Here is a 21,427-nt window from a genome sequence, read left to right on the forward strand (position 1 = left end):
AGTCTGGTCTTCAGCATGTAACTATTCTGGCTGATATTATATGGACTATCACAGATGATAGAGAGATGAGTAGACCACTCTGCACAGCCTGCTCATCAATGCATACAAAAACCTACTGTGTCCCATCATAGCATCCAGAAGTTTCTGAAATAATTTCATTATTTTTGCCTTCACTACCCTAACTTAGCACCCATTTAATGTGTGTGTCACTCCTTGTGTGAAGAACTTCCAACATCAGTATCATTACTATCTTATATACCTTTATGAAATTTCTTGTCACTTTCAAGGCTGTATCACCCATCTTTCTTTGTTCATGTCAGTCCTCTGATGGTGGGAATGAATCTTGTGTCTCTTCTCTACCCTGTTTCCAGAATCTGAATGTCTCTATTGTATCTTGGTGACCAGGATTGATCAAAGCACTGCACAATTTAAGTATAACTTCCTCTGACTTGTGGTCCATTGTTTTGGCTATATATTTCAGCATCCTATTTACATTGTTGACTGTTGCTACATAGTGACCAGACATCATAAGCACTGAGTCCACTGAAAGAGCTACACTTTTTTCAACTAAATGGTGTCATTGTGAAGGACATGATGTAGGAGAGGGTTTTAGGCATGCTGGTAGATAAATCATTGATCCATATGATAGTGTGTGGTAACAGTAAATCGAGCACATAGGATCTTGGGCTGTATAGCTGAAGGCATAGAGCACAAGTCTGAAGGTATCATTGTGAATTTGTACGAAGTGCTGGTTTAGCCTCACCTGGAGTATTGTATATAATACAGGCCACCATATGATGGGAAAGACATCCAATATTTGGAAAAGGTGCAGTGAAGGTCATCTGAATTAATAATTGGGATTAGACACCTGAGTTATGAGGAGAGGATGCAGAAGCTAGGAATGTTTACAATTGAGAAGAAACAATCAGAGTAATCATATTGAAGTATTCAAAATATTAAAAGGGCACAGCAAGATGTATATCACTATGTTCAACACAATCACAAATTTTACAAGAAGGCATAGTTTCAAATTCGGAAATGGGAGAATCAAGAAATGTATGGAAGGATCATTTAAGGAGGAATTGAAGACCAATTGGCCCTAAAATCTGCAAGGATCTGCTTCCTAGTGTAATCTGGATGACCCTTCAGTTCCTTTGCAAAGGAGATTGCTTCACACTGCCAAAAAAATTCTGGCCCCTCATTGTAGGGATCCAGGGCCCAACTCTTGCCTGGATATCAGGTAGGCCTCACTTCCACTCTGGCCAAATTTGGGGCCATTCTGGTGAACTTTCATCAGATTGGTTGCGGGAGTCCAATGAAATGGCCATGGATTTTGGGACCATTGTATCAATGAATTGGTAGAGAGTTAAAAGAATGACTTATATTTATATGGCATGTATGTTCCAAAGTGCTTTAGAGCCAATGTAATACTTTTCATAAAGTGTTGTCACTGTTGTAATTTAGGAAATGTGACAAACATTTTGCACACAGCAAGGTCTCACTAGCAGTAGTGTGATAATGGCCTGATAATCTGTTTTGTAATGTTGATTCAAGGATAAATATTCGCAAGGACACCGAGGAGAAGTCCTCATCTCTTCAAAATAGGGCCATGGGATCTTTTATGACCCCCTGACAGGGTAGATAGGGCCTCAGTTTAAAGTCTCATCTGAAAGATGGCACTTCCAACAGCACTTCCTCAGTACTGCACTAGAGTGTTTGTTGAGATTTTGTGCTCATGTCTCTAGAGTATGTCTTGAACCCACAACCTTCTGACTCAGAAGTGAGAGTACTCTGGGTCAGAACCTTATGTGCTCAAGTCCCACTCGAGAGACTATCACAAAATCCACTGAGCCCCAGCTAACACTATTGTTGGATAAGTAACTAGTGAAAAAATTAATATATATATATTTGATAAAGAGGCATGAAATGTATCATGAAATATATTTCTCAACATTGAAACTGGCCAGATGGATTGCGTTATGTTTTGTGGTTCCCAGAGCTTCTTAAATAATCACATTTTAGACACAGATACTGGAGCTTGCATCATATTTTCTCACATGTCTTCATTTGCGGCGGAAGGATACAATGGCTGGGATCTTGTGGATGCAGTGGGGCTCCTGGCGTCAGGCCGAAAAGACGGGGGGATCCCCGCCTCAGCACTGTTGTGCCATCCCTCCGTTGTTCCGGAGGCAAAGTTTCTGGTGCCAGGATCTCCATTAGTTTAAAGATGGGGATCCCACCTCCAACAGCTGCCAGCCAGTTAGAGGGCTGGCAGCTCTGCAATGTCAGCAGCGCCCGCGGGAGCAGTGGCCACCTCCGGTACTGTAAAGGCCTTGGAGCCAGGCCCACCCCAGTCCTCAGGTAAATGAGGTGAGGTCACCGGAGCCAGTCCGAAAGGCTCTGACGAGGGGGGTGGGCATGAAGTCCAGGGGAGGGGTGTCCAGGGAGATGGAGATTTTGCTGGCACGTGTCTTCCGAGCGCCACAGATTGCCCACGGATGAGGGACCCCCCAAGCCCACAGGGAGTATGCCTCATTTTACAAGGCACCCTCCCGCCACAGGTTAGATCTGGACGAGGCCCTTAAGTGGCTGTTAATAGTGGGCCTATCCCAACCCTGGCAAAATCATTTGGCGATAGGGCGGTGACAGGACCTCCGCCCCTTGCCACCGTCGTGATTCTATGGACCCTCCCCCACCGCTGACCCCGCCTCAGGGGGGTCCATAAAATTCAGTCCAAGCTGTGTTTCAGTACACACAGAATGCAGAGGAGTAGTAAGTGAGGTGGCATTGTCGAGATATATGTACATACATTTGAACAATGTAGTTCCTAAAAAAAATTGCAATGCATTTTACTATTAACATAACTTTTCCAAACATTAATTTTTCTTTTCTTTTGACAAAACTAAAGAAAATTTACAATCAACTTTTAAAATTAAGCTTGTAATTCTGAACACTTTATTCACAATATTGTTCCGGTGGTAAGATGTTGTGCCTTCATCTCGTGGATTTGGTTGTTGTTGTCATCATCTCTGTCTGTGATGAGTTGGCGCACTGTACTGGTGGTGATGTTACTCTTGGTGTTGTAGAAATTGTGCTTGATGTTGGTGATGTCGTTAATGTTGCACCACTTGCTGGTGATGTTGCTGATGTTTTGTCGCTTGTTGCTAATGTTGCCTGATGACCTTCTCTGCTTTACACCAGTTCTGGTGTAGGCTGAATATGGACTCTTTTCCTTCTCAAATGCTTACCGGTTTCAGTCTTAATGATGGATCATCTTGGAATCTCAGCTTTATTAACAACTTTTGTTGGGTTCTAGGTTTTCAGGATTTGGCCCTGTAAATGCCCAACTTGTCCTTTCAACAAATCTGTGCAACACAAGTGCCAGGCAATGACCATCTCCAACAAGAGAGAATCTCACTTTGATGCTCAATGGCTTACCATCGCTGAATCCCCCACTATCAACATTCTGGGGATTACGATTGACCAGAAACTGAACTGAACCAACCACATAAATACTGTGGCTATAAGAGCAAGTCAGAGGCTGGGAATTCTGCGGCAAGTAACTCACCTCCTGTCTCCCCAATGCCTGTCCACCATCTACAAGGCACAAGTCAGGAGTGTGATGGAATAATCTCCACTTGCCTGATTGGATGCAGCTCCAACAACACTCAAGAAGCTCGACACTATCCAGGACAAAGCAACCCACTTGATTGGCACCCCATTCACTTCCTTCAACTTTCACTCCCTTCACCACCGACGCACAGTGACAGCAGTGTGTACCATCTACAAGAGGCATTGCAGCAACTCACCAAGGCTCCTTCAACAGCACCTTCCAAACCCATTACCTCTACCACCTAGAAAGACATGGGCAACAGATGCATGGGAACACCACCACCTGCAAGTTGCCCTCCAAGCCACACATTATTTTGACTTGGAACTCTATTGCCGTTCCTTCACTGTCGCTGGGTCAAAATCCTGGAACTCCCTTCCTAACAGCACTGGTGGTGTACCTACACCTAAGGACTGCAGCGGTTTAAGAAGGCAGCTCACCACCACCTTCTCAAGGGCAATTAGGGATGGGCAATAAATGCTGGCCTAGTCAGTGATGCCCACGTCCCTGAATGAATAAAAAAACTCTTTCAATGATTTGGCATGTGTGTTGAAGTGCTGACTTCCTTCTACCTGTGCATCAGTGATTTGTCATGTTACTTCCTCATGGTCATTTGGAGGATGTATCTTGCTTGGCAGAGTTGTCTTGTATATTCTGCCATTCAATAACTCTGCAGGTGATTTAATGTCAGCCTTGAGAGGCGTAGCTCGGAGTGACAATAAGGCAAGGTGTGGGTCTTCCTTTGTGTGTTGGCATTTTATGAGGGTCTCTTGACCGTCTTGTGTAATGTGGTGATGAGGTTATAATGTTGAATCTATACTGTTCAGCAAAATCCTCAAACTCTCTGGTGGTGAATTGGGATCCATTGTCACATATCACCCTTTCTGGAACCCCTTCTTCAGCAAACAGGACTTGTACTGCTGTGATGATTGTTGTAACTCTCAAATCTTTTACCTTTCTGATGAATGGGAACATTGAGTAATAGTCTGCTACTATAAGATACCATTCGTGGTTGTGCGTAAATAAGTTGGCTCCCACAGTATGCCATATTCTGGATGGTATCTCACTAACCATCATCTCCTCTTTCGGCTGTGTATTTCTATACTTCTGGCATACACTGCATCTAGGTACCATTTTTTTCAATGTCTTTGTAGATGTCTATCCAGTACACAGCTGATCTGGCTCTAAGCTTACACTTTTTCATACCCATGCGGTCTTCATATATCTTCTGGAGAAGTTCACTCTGCATTATTTTGGGTATGATTATTCTGGATCTGGCCAACAAAACACTATTACGGTCAAGTGAGGAGGAGTCGAAGGACTTCCCTCTTTTCCCTCTCCTTGTTTGACCACAACAGTTTGAATTCTTTTTTAAAGTAGATGTACCGGCCAGTTCTGTAGGTGTTTGATTATTTGCTATATTCATAACAAGAACCAATTGGACAGGTTTTCTTGAGTTAACAAGGAAAGAGATTAATTTTATTGTACCTAAACTGAACTCATAAAAATAATAAACAACATATCAACTTTCACTCACGCGCGCGCACACACACACACACACACACACACACACACGAGAGGTTTACACACACACAAATAGGTTACAAAGCGGGGAAAGGTAGATTGGTTGAGTTAGAATCCAGATAAAAAAGGGGTATACAGTCTGTGGCATTTGGCTATTTGGCTGGCTTCCAGCTGAATTCAATGTTCCTGAGATTTTTAGTTTGAAGGGGAGGACGTCTGGTTCGGTGGGTCTCTTGGAAACAGCGATGTGGATGATTTCCACCAACGGAGTTTCTGATTGTAGCTGGTGTATACAAATGTGGTCACTCAACAGGCAGAGTTCGAAGCTTGTAAGCTGAAATGGAGAGAGAGAGAGAGGGATCCCCACTGAGGTCTGCACGTGTCAGGGTCCAGCAGCTTCTCCTCTCTTTGCTGCAGAAAGACACAAACTCAAAACCACAGATGGGGAGGGTTTAGTCATGTGCCAGTCACTCAGTCATTCAAACATAGCATGCAGCAGAATTTCTCTCTTGCTTAAAGAACAGTGAATTCCTTTAAACTTCCTGAGTTTTTGGCTGGGAGATGCAGCCATTCCGTCTCCCTCCTCACAGTCCTTTGCAATGTAGGATACAGTGTTCAAATTAGGTGATCATCATAAGCTGCTATCAAAGTCATCCTTGCAGCTTTTCTTTTTTAAATGTCTTTTAAAAAAATATCAATTCAGATCTCCAGTCAGTGGATTAAAGAAAATTATCATTCAACAAAGCACATTGGCATAACAACGGAGGTCCTGAGGGGTCTTGACAGGGTGGATGTGGAAAGAATGTATCCCCTAGTGGAAGAATCTAGAACTAGGGGTCACTGTTTAAAAATAAGGGGGTCGCCCATTTAAGACAGAGATGAGGAGAAATCTTTTCTCTCAGAGGGTCGTGAGTCTTTGGAACTCTCTTCCTCAAAAGGCAGTAGAAGCAGAGTTGTTAAATATTTTTAAGGCAGAGATTCTTGATAAGCAAGGGGGTGAAAAGTTATCGAGGGTAGGTGGGAATGTAGAGTCAAGGTTAAAATCAGATCAGCCATGATCTTGTTGAATGGCGGAGCAGGCTCGAGGGGCCAAGTGACCTACTCCTGCTCCTAATTCATATGTTAGTATGTTCAGATGTAGCTGTCTTCCACTGAGATGTCATCTCTAATTAACCAATTACTGGTTGTGTTTGTGGCATCTTTTCTGGGCATCCCTGAATCACTTGTTTTCTTGTAGATCTGTTCTAGTGGATGATGATCACTCTCCACTAGGAATTTGCTCCCATCGAGATATGTATGGAATTTCTCGCATCCATACACCACTGCCAAAAGCTCTCTTTCTGCATTGGCATATCTGGTCTCTGCTGATGTTAGAGCTTTGGATGCGAATGCTATCGACTTTCCTTCTTGTACCAGGGACACTCCCAGTCCTTTCATCGAAGCATCCACTTGCAGAATGACAGATTTTGCTCTGTTGCAGTATGACAGACTTGTCTCCTTGCATATTACTCCTTTGTGTTTACTGAAGCTCCTCTCATGTAACTCTGACCACTGGTACTCAACATCTCTCATCAGCTCCTGCAGTTTGTTCTTTGTTTGCTGTGTGATGTGATATGTGAGGTATGAAAGAGCTCATGTACTGGATCAAGCCGAGAAAACTTCTCAGCTATTTCTTGTCTCTCGGAGCTTCCACCTCAGAGATAGCCGTGACTTTTTCAGGAGTTGGCTTGACTCCATCAGGTGTGTGCATCATTCCAAAGAACTGGCATTCTGTCACTTTCACAATTCATTTGTCTGCATTTAGTTTAATCACAGCTTTTCTGGATCTCTCCATGGCTTCAAGTATAGTAGTCATGGTCTTTTTCATCTACACCATAGATCTGGATACCATCAGCTATGCTGATTACTCCTTTGTATCCCTTGTATGTCTCATCTATTAATGCTGGAACATACCCTGGCTCACTTTAAAGGTCAAAAGGTAGATGCAGGAATTTGTACCGTCCAAGTGTGTGTTGAATATTGTCAACAGTGAAGATTCCTCATCAAGCTTCATGTTCCAATACCTGTTTCTGGCATCAAGCTTGCTGAGAACTTTTGCCCCTGCCAGTGCTGCAATAATTTCTTCCAGTGTTGGAATAGGGTAGTGATTCCTCTTTATTGCTTGATTTAAGATCTTTGGGATCCAGGCAAACTTGTAGCCATCTATTTGGCATCTCTCTCACCATGATGAAATTCACCCAATCTGTAGGCTCTGTGACTCTGGCAATCACTTTATTTTCTTCCATCTCTTTGAGTTCTCTTTCAAGCTTTCTTTTTAACTCTCTTGGTAATTTAAGCGGGGGATAAATCACTGGTTTCTTCTCTGGGTCAATGGTAACATGATACTCAAAATCCTCAAAGCATCCAACCATCTCATCAAACACTCTGGATATATTTGGACCAGACCTTCCTTGCTTCTGATTGGAGGGTGCTTTTCAATGGGTGTGCTACCTTCAACCTTCATTGATGCCTCCTTCATCTCATGGTTTACATGGCTTTTCGCAACTGCTCAAACCCAGGATAGCTGGACCATCTGTTACAGTGACACAGATTATACAGTTAACGTCTTTTCCTTTGTCTGTCCATCTGATTTGGGTCATTTCCACTGTCAGCATGACGTTGCTTGGTTTCAGAGCATCTTTCTTTGGGTAACCATTCTCTTTCAAATTTTCAGAAAGATCTGGTATATTCTGAACTGGGTGATGCTGTTCTGTGCTCCAGTATCAAGCTTCAGCTTCAGATTTATGGTTGTGGGCTTATCTCTCACATTCTTCCTGATCCATGTGGTTGTGTAAATTTCTTTTCTTTGGGAACTTTCGCATCCAGACATTTCGTGTAGGTCTATGGTTCCGATGTCTATTGCGTCCTCAAACTCCCTATCATCTTCCAGGGTATGGATGTTTTGGTTTCTTTTATTTCTTATTTGCCCTGTTGCTCTGTCTCTGGTCATTTCTTTATCATCTATTTTCTTTGTCCTGCACATCTTTTCCCAGTGATTGGGCTTTCCACAATCTCTGCAGTTTGATCCGTGTGCAGGACATTTCTTTCTGTCTGTGAACTCATGTAGTTGTTCACACCTCTTGCACATCTTTCTCTCTCTCTGGTGTGCATTCCTTGTTGCTGTTTCACTGCATCAACCCTGTTTCCTTTCCCTTCACTTAACTGAAGGCTAGCCGTTTAGGTAGTCAACATTTTCATCTGTCTACTCGTGGCTTCATGTGCTTTGACAGTGTATGCAGCCTGCGATATCATAAGCTTGTCCTTTTCAATAAAAGCTTTTTGTACATCAGGGTGTGCAGAGCCCCAAATGAGCTGATCTACCAGCCTTTCATCATGTCCTTGAATTTACACTTGCTGGCTACATTTCTCAATCTTATTAAGAAATTGTCAATAGGAGTAAGTAACATGTCCCCTGTTTCAAGTGAGTAAGACGAGGATGGAAGGCCTCTACTTTAATGCCAGGAGTATTGCAGGTAAAACGGATGAGTTAAGGGCAATGATTGACACGTGGAATTGTGATATAGTAGCTATCATGGAGACATGGTTGAGGGAGGGGCAATATCCCGGGATATAGAATCTGCAGGCGAGACAAAGGAGGGGGTAAAAGAGGAGGGGGCATTGCAATATTAGTTGAGGAGTCAGTAACTGCAGTAAGGAGAGATGATTTCTTGGAGGGGGCATCAAATGAAGCTTTATGGGGAGAGTTTAGGAATAAAAAAGGGACAGCCACATTGCTAGGTGTTAATTATAGACCCCCAGATAGTCAGCGGGAAATTGAGGAGCAAATATGTGCGCAATTTGCAGAGGTGTGTAAAAATAATAGGGTCATTATATTGGGTGATTTCAACTTTCCCAACATTAATTGGGATAGTCATCGTGTTAAGGGCTTAGATGGAGTGGAGTTCATAAAATGTATACAGGAGAACTTTTTAGCTCAATAAGTAGAGGATCCAACAAGGGAGGGTGCAGTGCTGGACCTAATTCTGGAGAATGAAGCCGGACATGTGGTCGATGTGTTGGTGGGGGAGCATTTTGGTGATAGTGACCACAACATGGTACAATTTAAGATTGTTATGGAGAAAGAAATAGACAAGTTGAAAAAAAAGGTTTTGGATTGGGGGAGAGCGAATTTTAATAAAATAAGGCAGGATCTGGCCAAGGTAGACTGGAAAGAGTTACTTGTCTGGAAATCTACAGAAGAGTAGTGGGGGGCATTCAAAAAGGAAATGGGGAGGCTACAGCCCCAACATGTTCCCTCTAGGGTAATAGGCAGCAGCAACAAGCCCAGAGAACCATGGATGAACAGAAACATTCAGGGTACGATGAGAAGGAAAAGAGAGGCTTTTAGCAAATACAAGAAGAACAAATCAATGGAAGCATTAGTGGAGTACAGAAAGTGTAGGATGGAGCTCAAGAAAGCAATTAGGAGAGCAAAGAGGGGATATGAGAAAGCTCTGGCTGGTAAAAGTAGGGAAAATCCCAAGATATTCTATAAGTATATCAATGGGAAGAGGATAACCAGGGAAAGAGTAGGACCCATTAGGGACCAAGGGGGAAATTTGTGGGTGGAGCCAGAGGACATTGGTAGGGTATTGAATGAATACTTCACATCTGTCTTCACCCAAGAGAAAGAGGATGTAGATATGGAACTTAGAGAGAGAGACTGTGAGGTTCTTGAGCAAATTGTCATAGGGAGTGACAAGGTATTGGAGGTTTTGGAAGGCTTAAAAGTGGACAAATCGCCAGGTCCAGACGATTTATGTCCCAGGATGCTGTGGGAGGCGAGGGTGGAGATTGCAAGGGCTCTGACACTAATTTTTACTTCCTCTCTGGCCACGGGGGAGGTGCCAGAGGACTGGAGAACAGCTAATGAGGTCCCACTATTTATGAAAGGTTGTAGAGATAAGCCAGGGAACTACAGACCAGTGAGTCTCACGTCAGTGGTAGGGAAACTATTGGAGAAAATTCTGAAAGAGAGAATCTATCACCACTTGGAGAGGCAAAATTTGATTCGGAATAGTCAGCATGGCTTTGTCAGAGGGAGGTCATGCCTAACAAATTTGATTGATTTTTTTGAGCATGTGACCAGGTGTGTAGATGAGGGTAGTGCAGTTGATGTAGTTTACATGGATTTCAGCAAAACCTTTGACAAGGTCCCACATGGGAGACTTATCAAGAAAGCAAATGCACATGGGATACAAGGTAACTTGATAAGGTGGATTCAAAATTGGCTTAGCTGTAGGAGACAGAGTGATGACAGACAGCTGTTTTAGTGACTGGAAGCCAGTATCCAGTGGCGTACCACAGGGATCTGTGCTGGGACCCCTGTTGTTTGTCATTTATATAAACGACATAGATGACTATGTGGGGGGTAGGATCAGTAAATACGTGGATGACACAAAGATTGGCCAAGTGGTTAACAGTGAGGTGGAGTGTCTTAGGTTACAGGAAGATATAGATGGAATTTAATGCTGAAAAGTGTGAGGTGATACACTTTGGAAGGAGTAATGTGACATGGAAGTATTCAATGTATGGTCTGACACTGGGAAGTTCCGAGGAACAAAGGGACCTTGGCGTGTTTGTCCATAGATCTCTGAAGACAAAAGGGCAGGTTAATAGGGTGGTGAAAAAGGCATATGGGACACTTGCCTTTATCAATCGAGGCATAGATTACAAAAGCAGGGAGATCATGTTGGAGTTGGACAGAGCTTTGGTAAGGCCACAGCTGGAGTACTGTGTGCAATTCTGGTCGCCACATTATAGGAAGGATGTGATTGCATTGGAGGGGGTGCAGAGACGATTCACCAGGATGTTGCCTGGGATGGAACATTTAAGCTATGAGGAGAGGTTGGATAGGCTTGGGTTGTTTTCGCTGGAGCAGAGAAGACTGAGGGGTGACCTGATCGAGGTGTACAAGATTATGAGGGGCATGGACAAGGTGGATAGGGAGCAGTTGTTCCCCTTAGTTGAAGGGTCAGTTACGAGGGGTCACAAGTTTAAGGTGAGGGGCGGGAGGTTTAAGGGGGATTTGAGGAAGAACTTTTTTACCCAGAGGGTGGTGACGGTCTGGAATGCCCTGCCTGGGAGGGTGGTAGAGGTGGGTTGCCTCACATCCTTTAAAAAGTACCTGGATGAGCACTTGGCACGTCATAACATTCAAGGCTATGGGCCAAGTGCTGGCAAATGGGATTAGGTAGACAGGTCAGGTGTTTTAATGCATCGGTGCAGACTCAATGGCTGAAGGGCCTCTTCTGCACTATATTATTCTGTGATTCTGTGAACAACCTGTTCCTGTCTCAGCCTCTGAAATTCATAATGCTGGATCTAATGATTTCACTTTGGCTGAAGATGTGTGCTGAATATCTCAAAAATCACGTCTGGGCTTTTACTATCATCCTCACTCATTTCCCAGCTACTGAAAAGATCTAATCCTTTCTCTTCTGTTTACAAAAGGATGTAACTAACCTTTTCCTCTTTACCAGTGTCTTTCAAAAAATTACTGAGTGTCAGTTTGCACATTTGCTTAAATTTTTCCAATGCCTCCATGACGTCATCAACCTCACAATTCACCATGGTCTGGAACTGCCTGTTCAATGCTGCGGCAGCAGTCATCTCGTTTTTCACGCGATTTGCAATGCTTTACTGGCACTAATTCAGGTTGTTTTTCACAGTCAAATTCAGCATTTACATTTCTCATAGGGTTTGAATTCTACTCAAAAACACCTTGCTCTCACCATATTATGTCTTGTGGTTCCCAGAGCTTCTTAAATAATCACACTTTAGACACAGATACTGGAGTTTGCATCATATTTTCTCACATCCCTCCATTTATGGTGGAATGATACAATGTGTGTTTGGTACACAGGTTGTAATGCAGTAGTGAGTGATGTGGCATTGTGGAGATATATATACATACGCTTGAACAATGTAGTTTCTAAGTCATTTTGGATAATACAATAATATAACAGATTGCAGTAGTCCTTTCCAGTCCTATGCATTCCCATGTTGTTATATTTCTATTTTATATTCCTAGGTACCTTGTCAACTTCACAGGTTTAACTGCCCCCTCTCCAATTTTTGTATTGTCCATTAACTTGACTACTTTGTCAATATAAGATGTTAATGTGACTTAGTAATGGGAGGAGTCTCAACACCAATGCTGAGGATTCCATTTGGCACTTTCTCCTACTCTGACATTACTCCCCTAACAAGTATTCGCTGCTTCTGATCTATATCCAATTTCTTATCCGTTTCCAGTTTTACTTTCAATCTCCACCATTTTAAACTTAAATTATATCCTCATATGTGGAAGTTTGTTAAAGGTATTTTTGGAAGTCTAAGTATCATGAGGTTCAATTTCTGTGGTTTTCTCCCAATAGTCCACGATAATAGATCTATAGAAATTCTCAAGTTATGGCAGACAATCGAGAGAATCACATGGAAATTTAACTCTAATATGTCATGTGACATCATAGAGTCTACTTGGGATGCCATTTCATCTAAAGATTCAAGAAGTTAATCTGACAGAATCTTTCTGACTCCATACTATTTATGGTTATTGTCATATTGATAATCCTCAAATTTACTCCTGATAAATGATTCCATTATCTTACCCAGACTGATGTCATTGCCTGAGTCTATTTTGTCACCGTTTTTGTAAATGACACCACATTAGCTCCAGAACCTCGAAAGGTTTTCAACACCTGCTGAAGAAGACAAAGCATTAGTTTCCCAATATATGTTTTGAAAATATACCACGGACCAAAAGGTTCCATGATGCTAACATCCTAGCCTAAGTGCTGGGATGAACCTGCTGGTGATCTCTGCTCCTGACCTTGTGATACTATGTGCTGTCCAGATGGTCACCAGTTTACCATATGGTTTATGCCACAAGGGGCACATCTTGGGCACCCAACATGGCGCTGTGGATTGTATTGCTGTGCTGGGCAGCCACTCTTGTGGCTCTTATGTCTCTTTTCTTTGGGTGTACTGGGCACTGCTGCTGCTTCAGGTTGTGATTGAGGAAACTCTCGGCCTGGATGTCTCCTTCCTCCAGACCTGCGCCCTGTGATGCAGGTGACCTTTTTTGGGGCGAATGAAAATCCAGCTACAAACAAGGCCCCATTGAAGTTGGCAGGGGCAGCCAGTGTATCTGAGTCCTGGTCTAATTCCCTGCCTTTCTGGCGCATGACCACTGGAGGTATATTGGCAGTGTGCCTGGAAGGCTGTTGATTTTCAATGCTATTGCATCTCAAAGTTTTAATTCTAAAATGTCATATACTTGAAATTATGCTGAAAAAATTAATTTTAGTATGAATGAACATTTCCATACTCTTCCTTTGTTTGTCACTTCATGGCTTGTCCCAAGGACTTACCGTTTGTGTGCTATATGGAGTTATGTCTCCCCCTAGTTGCCAGATTTGTTCTTTAATCGGGTCATTGCAATTTCTATGTCAATTTCATTATAACTTCATCCAGCCTCCGTTTTCTTATTTCTTTCTGAAAGAAAACTGCTCCAGAATTTGTACAATTCAAAACATAAAGACAGAAAAGTATGGATTGTCAGATGTCTGAATAACAATAGTTAAAGCAGAGTTCTTTGTTCTAAGACAGTAATATCTTCTCCATGTTCCACCTACAGGGTTTTCTGTGCTCAGCCCTTATTTTAACTGTTTTGCTTAGATTTAGAATATAATTATAATTACCAATTTCAGTGATCCTTTTCATCTGGAGCAATTTTCCAGCTGAAAAGGCATGGTGACTCTTTCCCATACTACTTGCAATTATACTATCGAGCCTCCACAAAGGTAGACAAGACTAGTGTCAATTGTTGACGAATGGAGACTGCCATTAGGAGAGCCACCATGACTCCCTCCCTTTTTAGTTTTCTCTCCCTACCTCCCCGGGGGTTAGGGCACTTAGCTTCCATTCAGTGCCTCAATCACATAATATCAACAATTTCATTTGTGTAACAGTGTGTCACAGCTAACATCAAAACTTGCAATTAGGGAATTGTTTGTACTATACACCAAAAGTTCTTTTATCATTTTCACATAGTACTGAAGACTTGTGCTCTAGAACTCACCACGCCCCTAGCCAAGCTGTTCCAGCACAGCTACAACACTGACATCTATCCGACAATGTGGAAAATTGCCTGGGTATGTCCTGTACACAAAAAGCAGGACAAATCCAACCTGGCCAATTACCGCCCCATCAGTCGACTCTCGATTATCAGCAAAGTGATGAAAGGGGTCGCCGACAGTGCTATCAAGCGGCACTTACTCGGCAATAAACTTCTCACAGATGCTCAGTTTGGGTTCCGCCAGGCCACTCAGCTGGTGACTTCATTACAGCCTTGGTTCAAACATGGACAAAAGAGCTGAACTCAAGAGGTGAGGTGAGAGTGACTGCCCTTGACATTAAGGCATCATTTGACCGATGTGGCATCAAGGAGCCCGAGCAAAACTGGAGTCAATGGGAATCAGGAGGACAACTCTCCGCTGGTTGGAGTTATACCTAGCACAAAGGAAGATGGTTGTGGTTGTTGGAGGTCAAAATCTCAGTCCCAGGACATCACTGCAGGAGCTCCTCAAGCTAGTTCATCGGCCCAACCATCTTCAGCTGCTACATCAATGACTTTCCCTCCATCATAAGGTCAGAAGTGGGGATGTTCGCTGATGATTGTACAATGTTCAGTACCATTCCCAACTCCTCAGCCACTGAAGCAGTCCATGTCCATATGCAACAAGACCTGGATAACATTCATCTTGAGCTGATAAGTGGCAAATAACATTTGTGCCACACAAGTGCCAGGCAATGACCATCTCCAACAGGCAATGATCATCTCCAGTAAGAGAATCTAACCAACTCCCCTTGACATTCAACAGCATTACCATCACTGAATTCCTCACTATCAACATCCTGGGAGTTACCATTGACCAGATACTGAACTGGAGCAGCCACATAAATACTGTGGCAATACGAGCAGGTCAGAGACTGGGAATTCTGAGGTAAGTAACCCACCTCCAGACTTCTCAATACCTGTTCATCATCTGCAAGGCACAAGTCAGGAGGGTGATTGAATATTCTCCACTTGCCTGGAGATTGCAGCTCCAACAACACTCAAAGAAGCTTGACACCATCCAGGACAAAGCAACCAGCTTGATTGTCACCCCATCTACCACCTTTAACATTCACTCCCTTCACCACCAACACACAGTGGCAACAGTGTGCACCAGCTACAAGATGCAGTGCAGGGTCTCACCATGCCTCCTTCAAAAGCATCTTCCAAACCTGCAACCTCTTCCACCTAGAAGGACATGGACAGCAGATGCATGGTAACACCACCACCTGAAAGTTCCCCTCCAAGTCACACACCATCCTGACTTGGAAATATATCGTTGTTCCTTCACTGTCGCTAGATCAAAATTCTGGATCTCCCTCCCTGACAGCATTGTGGGTGTACCTGCACCGGATAGACTGCAGCAGTTCAACAAGGCAGCTCATCACCACCTTCTCCAGGGCAATTAGGGATGGGCAACTAATGCTCGTCTTGCCAGTGCTGCCCACATCTCATGAAAGAATTTTAAAAATTGAAAAATATAATGCTGCAATATACAGATCTGATTAAGAGGTTAACTTCAAAATTGAGCATACTATTTTGCATAATAACAGAACTTATACCTTCAGCTCCTTTAGAAGTGTACCATAATCTGTAAGGTTTTCATTAAGCACTCTTTACCAATCTGCAGATTTACTACTGACTTTTCCCCAAACATTACCACCTCCCCCATATTCCTGCAAACATTGCTTCAACTCCTTCATTGTTTATTCCCCCTACTGCTTGTTCCATTCTGATGTACTTTATGCATTTTCCTGTTCTTCATCCATTTGATTGAAAAAGTTGACTTGTCATCAGAGAGGTTAGTATTTTATTTCTTTTAAATGATAGAGAAAATGCAGCCAAATTGGCACCAAAAAGAATGTAACAAACAACACTTGTCCTGAATTCTTATTTTTAGCTGTTATAATTTGATTAACTAATATATTAAAAAATGTTGTTTATTGCAAACTGTAGCTCTTAAGTCTGAAATGTTCTTTGCTTGTCTAATACTGCCCCTCCTGCAGATGTTCTGAAAAATGCATTGTTTTATAACTATCTGTTACCTTTGAAGAGTATAAATCCCATGTGTGCTCTCATCAATAATTTTCACCTGTTAATTCATTTTGTGTGAGGTAATAACCACAGCATAATAACAAATGTGCATGTACTCAGACTTTGCAATTAAAAACAGTGGGGGTTCCAATTTTGATCACACAGAAAGTGACATTCATCAAACAAAACAATTCAAGCCTTGCAGGATGACAGACGCCACACTGATGGCTCTACTAACTAACTGCCTGCTCTAAAAAAATAATTGTCTTACTGCAACCTACAACTGCAACTTATCTGATAGCTTATGACCACCAATGCAGAATACATGCAGTGACTAAAGTACAAAAAGGTAATTTTATTTCTGAAAACGAGGCTCCTACAAGATTGCAGTGACCTGGATCTTACTCGCACGCGTAGCTGGTTGAGTTGTTGAATAAATAACCTATCAAGATTTATGAGGGAGCTGCAATGTGTCACTTTCTGGATTGGCAGAAGACTGAAAAAAAAATTCAATGTGAATGATTAGGAAAAAAAATCAGGCGAAAGATACCATTCTGTGCAACTTATTTTCACTGTGATGTTTTAAAAAAATAAATAATGGTTAAGGTTTTTGGTGATTTTTGCATATCGAACTGAATGTAAAAGCCAGGCAATCGGAACTCGATTTCATTTTGTCATGTTTTATGGGTCGAGGAAGATTGAGTGCAATAGTGATCTGTTAATGCAGATATGCTGCTAGTTCAATCCATTCACTTGTTTTCTGTGGAAATAAGGCTTTGGTTATCCAAAGGATGTTCCGTCAGCAATATGATTGGTTTACTGATTCATGACAGAACTATATTTTATAGTTATAGTAATAAAAAAAATACGGTTAAGAATGAAACAAAAGTTTACAGCAATTTTTTGTCTTCCATTTCCATTTGTTTTGCTGTGGCTTCCTTGGTAACACAGGGTTAACACAAATAGGATATATCAGTCAGTGCGCCTAGGTATCATCTCTCCATCAGAGACACAAATCATACAGGAGAGAGAGTTTATCCTTGTATTTCAGAAGCTAGATATGCTTATGAACATTGTGTAACATGGATTCAATCAACTCTGCGATGCCAAAAATACAGTACTAGACATTTTGTAGCATGATGAAGCCTGATTATCACTGCATGTCTTCTTACTGCACAATTACGTCACATTCAGGCAACTGAATGCTGTCTTGATGGACATATTTAGGGCATCATTAAGGAGCAGTATGGCTAATATCTCTCTCCAACTTGGGAATAATCCTGTAGAAGGTTTTCTTTGAAGATTCTTCCAACCGTCCTCCAGTACAAATATAGAATTTGTAATCAGAACAAATGTGTACTATATTGCAATATAATTTCACAGTGCTATTTATTTACCTCATATTTCTTGTTATTGTTATTGAATTGCACCTTGTTGCATGTTTTAAACTGATTCATTCAGTAGTACTTTGTCACTTAGCATCGTTGCATTTAGGTATTTTTCGAGTTAGCCAGGTATGTTTTAAGTTTGCTGGTTAGAGCCATTTATGTGCTGCAAGTAGCAAGCCTTAGCTCAGAGGTAACTCTATATCTTTAAGCTTGAAGAGCATGAGTTCAAATCCTATTCCAGAATCTTGAGCATGTAAAATAGGCTGATATTTCAGTGTAGTGCTGAAGTACCTTTCAGGCAGAGATATTAAACTGGTAGAAAATGTACTAGGGCACTGTTCAAATAGCAGGGGAGTTGTCCTGGCTAACATTTATCTCATTGGTGTTTGTGGAATCTTGTTATGCACAAATTATCTGCCATGTTTCCCTTCATTGCAGCAGTGACGCTACTTTTGAAGTTTTTTTTGGCTGTGAAACACTTTGAGGACATTCTGAGTTGATGAAGGCACAATATAAATGTAACTTATTTCTTCTTTCATCAGCGCTGGGTTGGGATCTAGTCTGTGATGAGGTCAGGAACTCATTGGTCTGGTGGGGCTTGAAATGTGAATCATTGAACAGTTTATTGGTGAGTAGGTGTCACTTGATGGCACTATTGATGATGCTTTCTATCACTTTGTTAATTGTTTTATTTTCAGGCTTGAATATTTATGGCAGACTTAGCTATTTATCACCAGATCTGGCTGGAACACATACTATTAGGTCCTACTCTCCTCTGCTAAAGCTGTTCACTATTCCAGGATCATCCTGAAATGCAAAGATAATGCACAGCTTCTCTTCTCTACCACAAGCCATCTTCATAAATCCCGTTTCCCTGCCTTCTCCCTCCTCACCTCCAACAACAAGTACGAGGAGCCTATGGGCTTCTTTGCCACTAACATTCAGACCATCCATTCAGTTGCCTCTGCCACTTTCCTCACTTCTACTAGCCCACCACGCCAAACTTCCCTTAGCGCTCACCCCTACCCTAGCCCTGAGCTTGCATTTTTCTCTTGTTTCTCTCCTATCAAAGTCACAAATGACACCTTATGGTGAAGAAGTGGTATTATATTATCGTGCTATGTCACCATGTTATCCGATTCAATTATTCATTGTTTGAATGTGTCATGCACACCGGAAGTGTGATGATACAACAATCATGGATTAACTCTGAAGAGTTATGAAAAACAGACTTTGTCTTTAAAAAATGAACCTTTATTTTAAAAAGTGAACAATGGTCCAAAATGGCCATCAAAGAAAAGGGAATTGGCCTTTTGTGTATTCAAACTGTCTGACAAAGACAAAGGACAAATCTTCAAAGCTAAAAGACGTTAATGGAACCCAATATACATCTATCCTAAAAGATTCCAGAATTAAATGTCCTCTTCTAAAACAAAGGAGGTATGAAGTAGCCATGTACTGAGCCAATGTGCGATCACCATGGGGAAGAGATGAGAATGTCTCCCACCAGGAGGTGATAGGTGACAGTTTTACCTTAAAAAAGACAGCCAGAGAGAGAGAGAGACTCACCCAGAGGAGAAGCAATACCTAACAGCTGGTATTCCAGCAAGCCAGAAAGTGTATGCCCTGCTGAAAAAGTCCGACATTTATATAGCAGTGAGAGCTAGAAGTAACCCGCCATCTTCAACAGAACCTACAAGAGAGTAATCTGCCATCATCTCTGGCCTGCATCCATCTAGAACTTGATTTTCAAGAGAATTCAACAGGTTTATCATAACGTTTCCACCCCCCCACCCACTAAAAGCCACTTTCCTTTTTCCTTTCTCTATCTGTCTCTTCTAGTGTGTGTTTGTGCGAGCGAATGCGTGAGTGGTTGCGATTGCAACAATTTTTGAGATAGGGCGTATTGATTAATAAACAATTGACTTTCTGTTTTTAAAGCCTACAAGACAATCTGTTGCTGTCTGTTTATTTGGAAAATAAAACACCAAGGGACTAAACTCTTTTAAAAAAAACACTTGCTGCTGTTAGGTGGGGAGTTTAACATGGAAACCACCCACATCACATCACGTGGCTGTAACAAATGTATTATATCTTAAGTAGCATTGCATATGGGTGCACGTTATAATGCATTATTTCTGGAAGAAAATCTATTTGATTCTATATCAATAGCGATATATAAATACATTATGTATCTTTTTTAAACCAAAGTATACCACTAACCAAATTGGGATCTGATATGACAAATATATTTCTTTAATTGTATTTGAAATCTTGAGAAATGTTTTATTTACAACGTTGAGCGTCATTAGTCCCTGGCTCATTGATTAGCTAGAACTATGAATAAGCAGTAGAGGTAATTTATGAATAAAATTTATTGTGCAGGAGCTATGTCCCCACCAAACATATTATAACATACCTTATATAGGAATGGGAGGACGAAAGTAATTAATCATAAACATTTTCTCATTTTCATGATCATCTTCCCATATTATCCTCAAGTCAACACATTCCATTCAGTTTCCCTCATGTTTTGGGGCTCCATTGGGTGGTTCTGCACTTGGATAGATTTCATCAATGCCAGTCCTTCCACTGAACAATCTGTCCAAGAGCAACACATTCCCCCTTCCATCCCTCAGGAAGCTTAAATGTGAAGACAGTGAAGACTGTTACTTGATTATGTCCCTACATAAAGATCAAATGCACAAGCATTATAGCTACTTGAGATATTCTACTGTTAATGCATCAAGTTTTTTTTAATTAACCCCACTATGTGCAAAAGCAAAGTTTTGATATTTTCTAGCACTGTTCTCAGTCAATCTGGCAGATGAAAAGGGATAGTTAAACAATTAGAATAAAATAGTTGTATTTTTGAGTGCGATAGATCATGCTAAAACTTCATAATTAACATTTCCATTGTTTTCTGATTCTGGTTTAGTAACAAAAATATTTTGTAGCCTCCAGGTGATCCGTATATTTTCCAGCATTGACACTGGCTAGGATTATTAATTATCTGGGATAAAACTGCCCTGATGCTTCCTGTTTTCCATTCCAGGCTCCAGATGTCACTTCTCTCAATTCACTGCTGTTATCTATCAGTCACATCCCTCACTTTACTTCAACAGAATTTGAAAGAAGAGCTGCAGAAGAATAACCTGCAACAACACTCTCAGGATCAGCTATTGATTTTCATTAAGTGATTCAGCATACCAAAATACATAATATAAGACAGGTTACTAAACAATGTGTAAAATGTTTAGCAATATCTTTTATCCTTTTTTCACAAGTTAAACTCTTCCTGCTGTTCCAAACTGCTACTTAATTATTACAATTCAAAATAATTAACTTCTGTAGGAATGCTTTTAAAAAAAAAAGTTTCAGTTCAATGTACTGCTTGAAAAATGCTCTAAAATCATGTTACACTAAGTATAATCTCAAAACTGACAATTACTCTTTAAAAAAAAATAGGCATTGACATATGTGATTCCCCTTCTTTTTTATCAGCCAAATGTAGCAATTTACTTAAATTAACATGCTTTTATTCCAGGATATAAGCAGATCCTTACTGGGTACTTGCTTACAAAGCATAAGTGCCTTCAAACATACTTTTACTCTTATGGTAGATTGAGGTAACCTTTGTGTTAAAGTCAGATTTCATTTTGCTGCTTCATGTAATATAGTATTTTTAAGCTGTTCCTTCTCACCAACCCT

At 41.4% G+C, this 21,427-nt stretch overlaps 1 long non-coding RNA gene across 1 annotated transcript in view; it reads left to right on the plus strand.

The window, feature by feature from the left end:
• The window catches only part of LOC137369614 (uncharacterized), a 58,922-nt gene extending 37,767 nt beyond the window's left edge, over positions 1–21,155 (plus strand). Inside the window, exons 2-3 of the long non-coding RNA XR_010974983.1 lie at positions 18,259–18,344; positions 20,772–21,155. This is a non-coding gene — a long non-coding RNA (uncharacterized lncRNA). The remainder of the gene's footprint in view (positions 1–18,258; positions 18,345–20,771) is intronic.
• Positions 21,156–21,427: the final 272 nt, after the last annotated feature.

This window comes from Heterodontus francisci, chromosome 5 (assembly GCF_036365525.1).
Source record: "Heterodontus francisci isolate sHetFra1 chromosome 5, sHetFra1.hap1, whole genome shotgun sequence".
NCBI lineage: Eukaryota > Metazoa > Chordata > Chondrichthyes > Heterodontiformes > Heterodontidae > Heterodontus > Heterodontus francisci.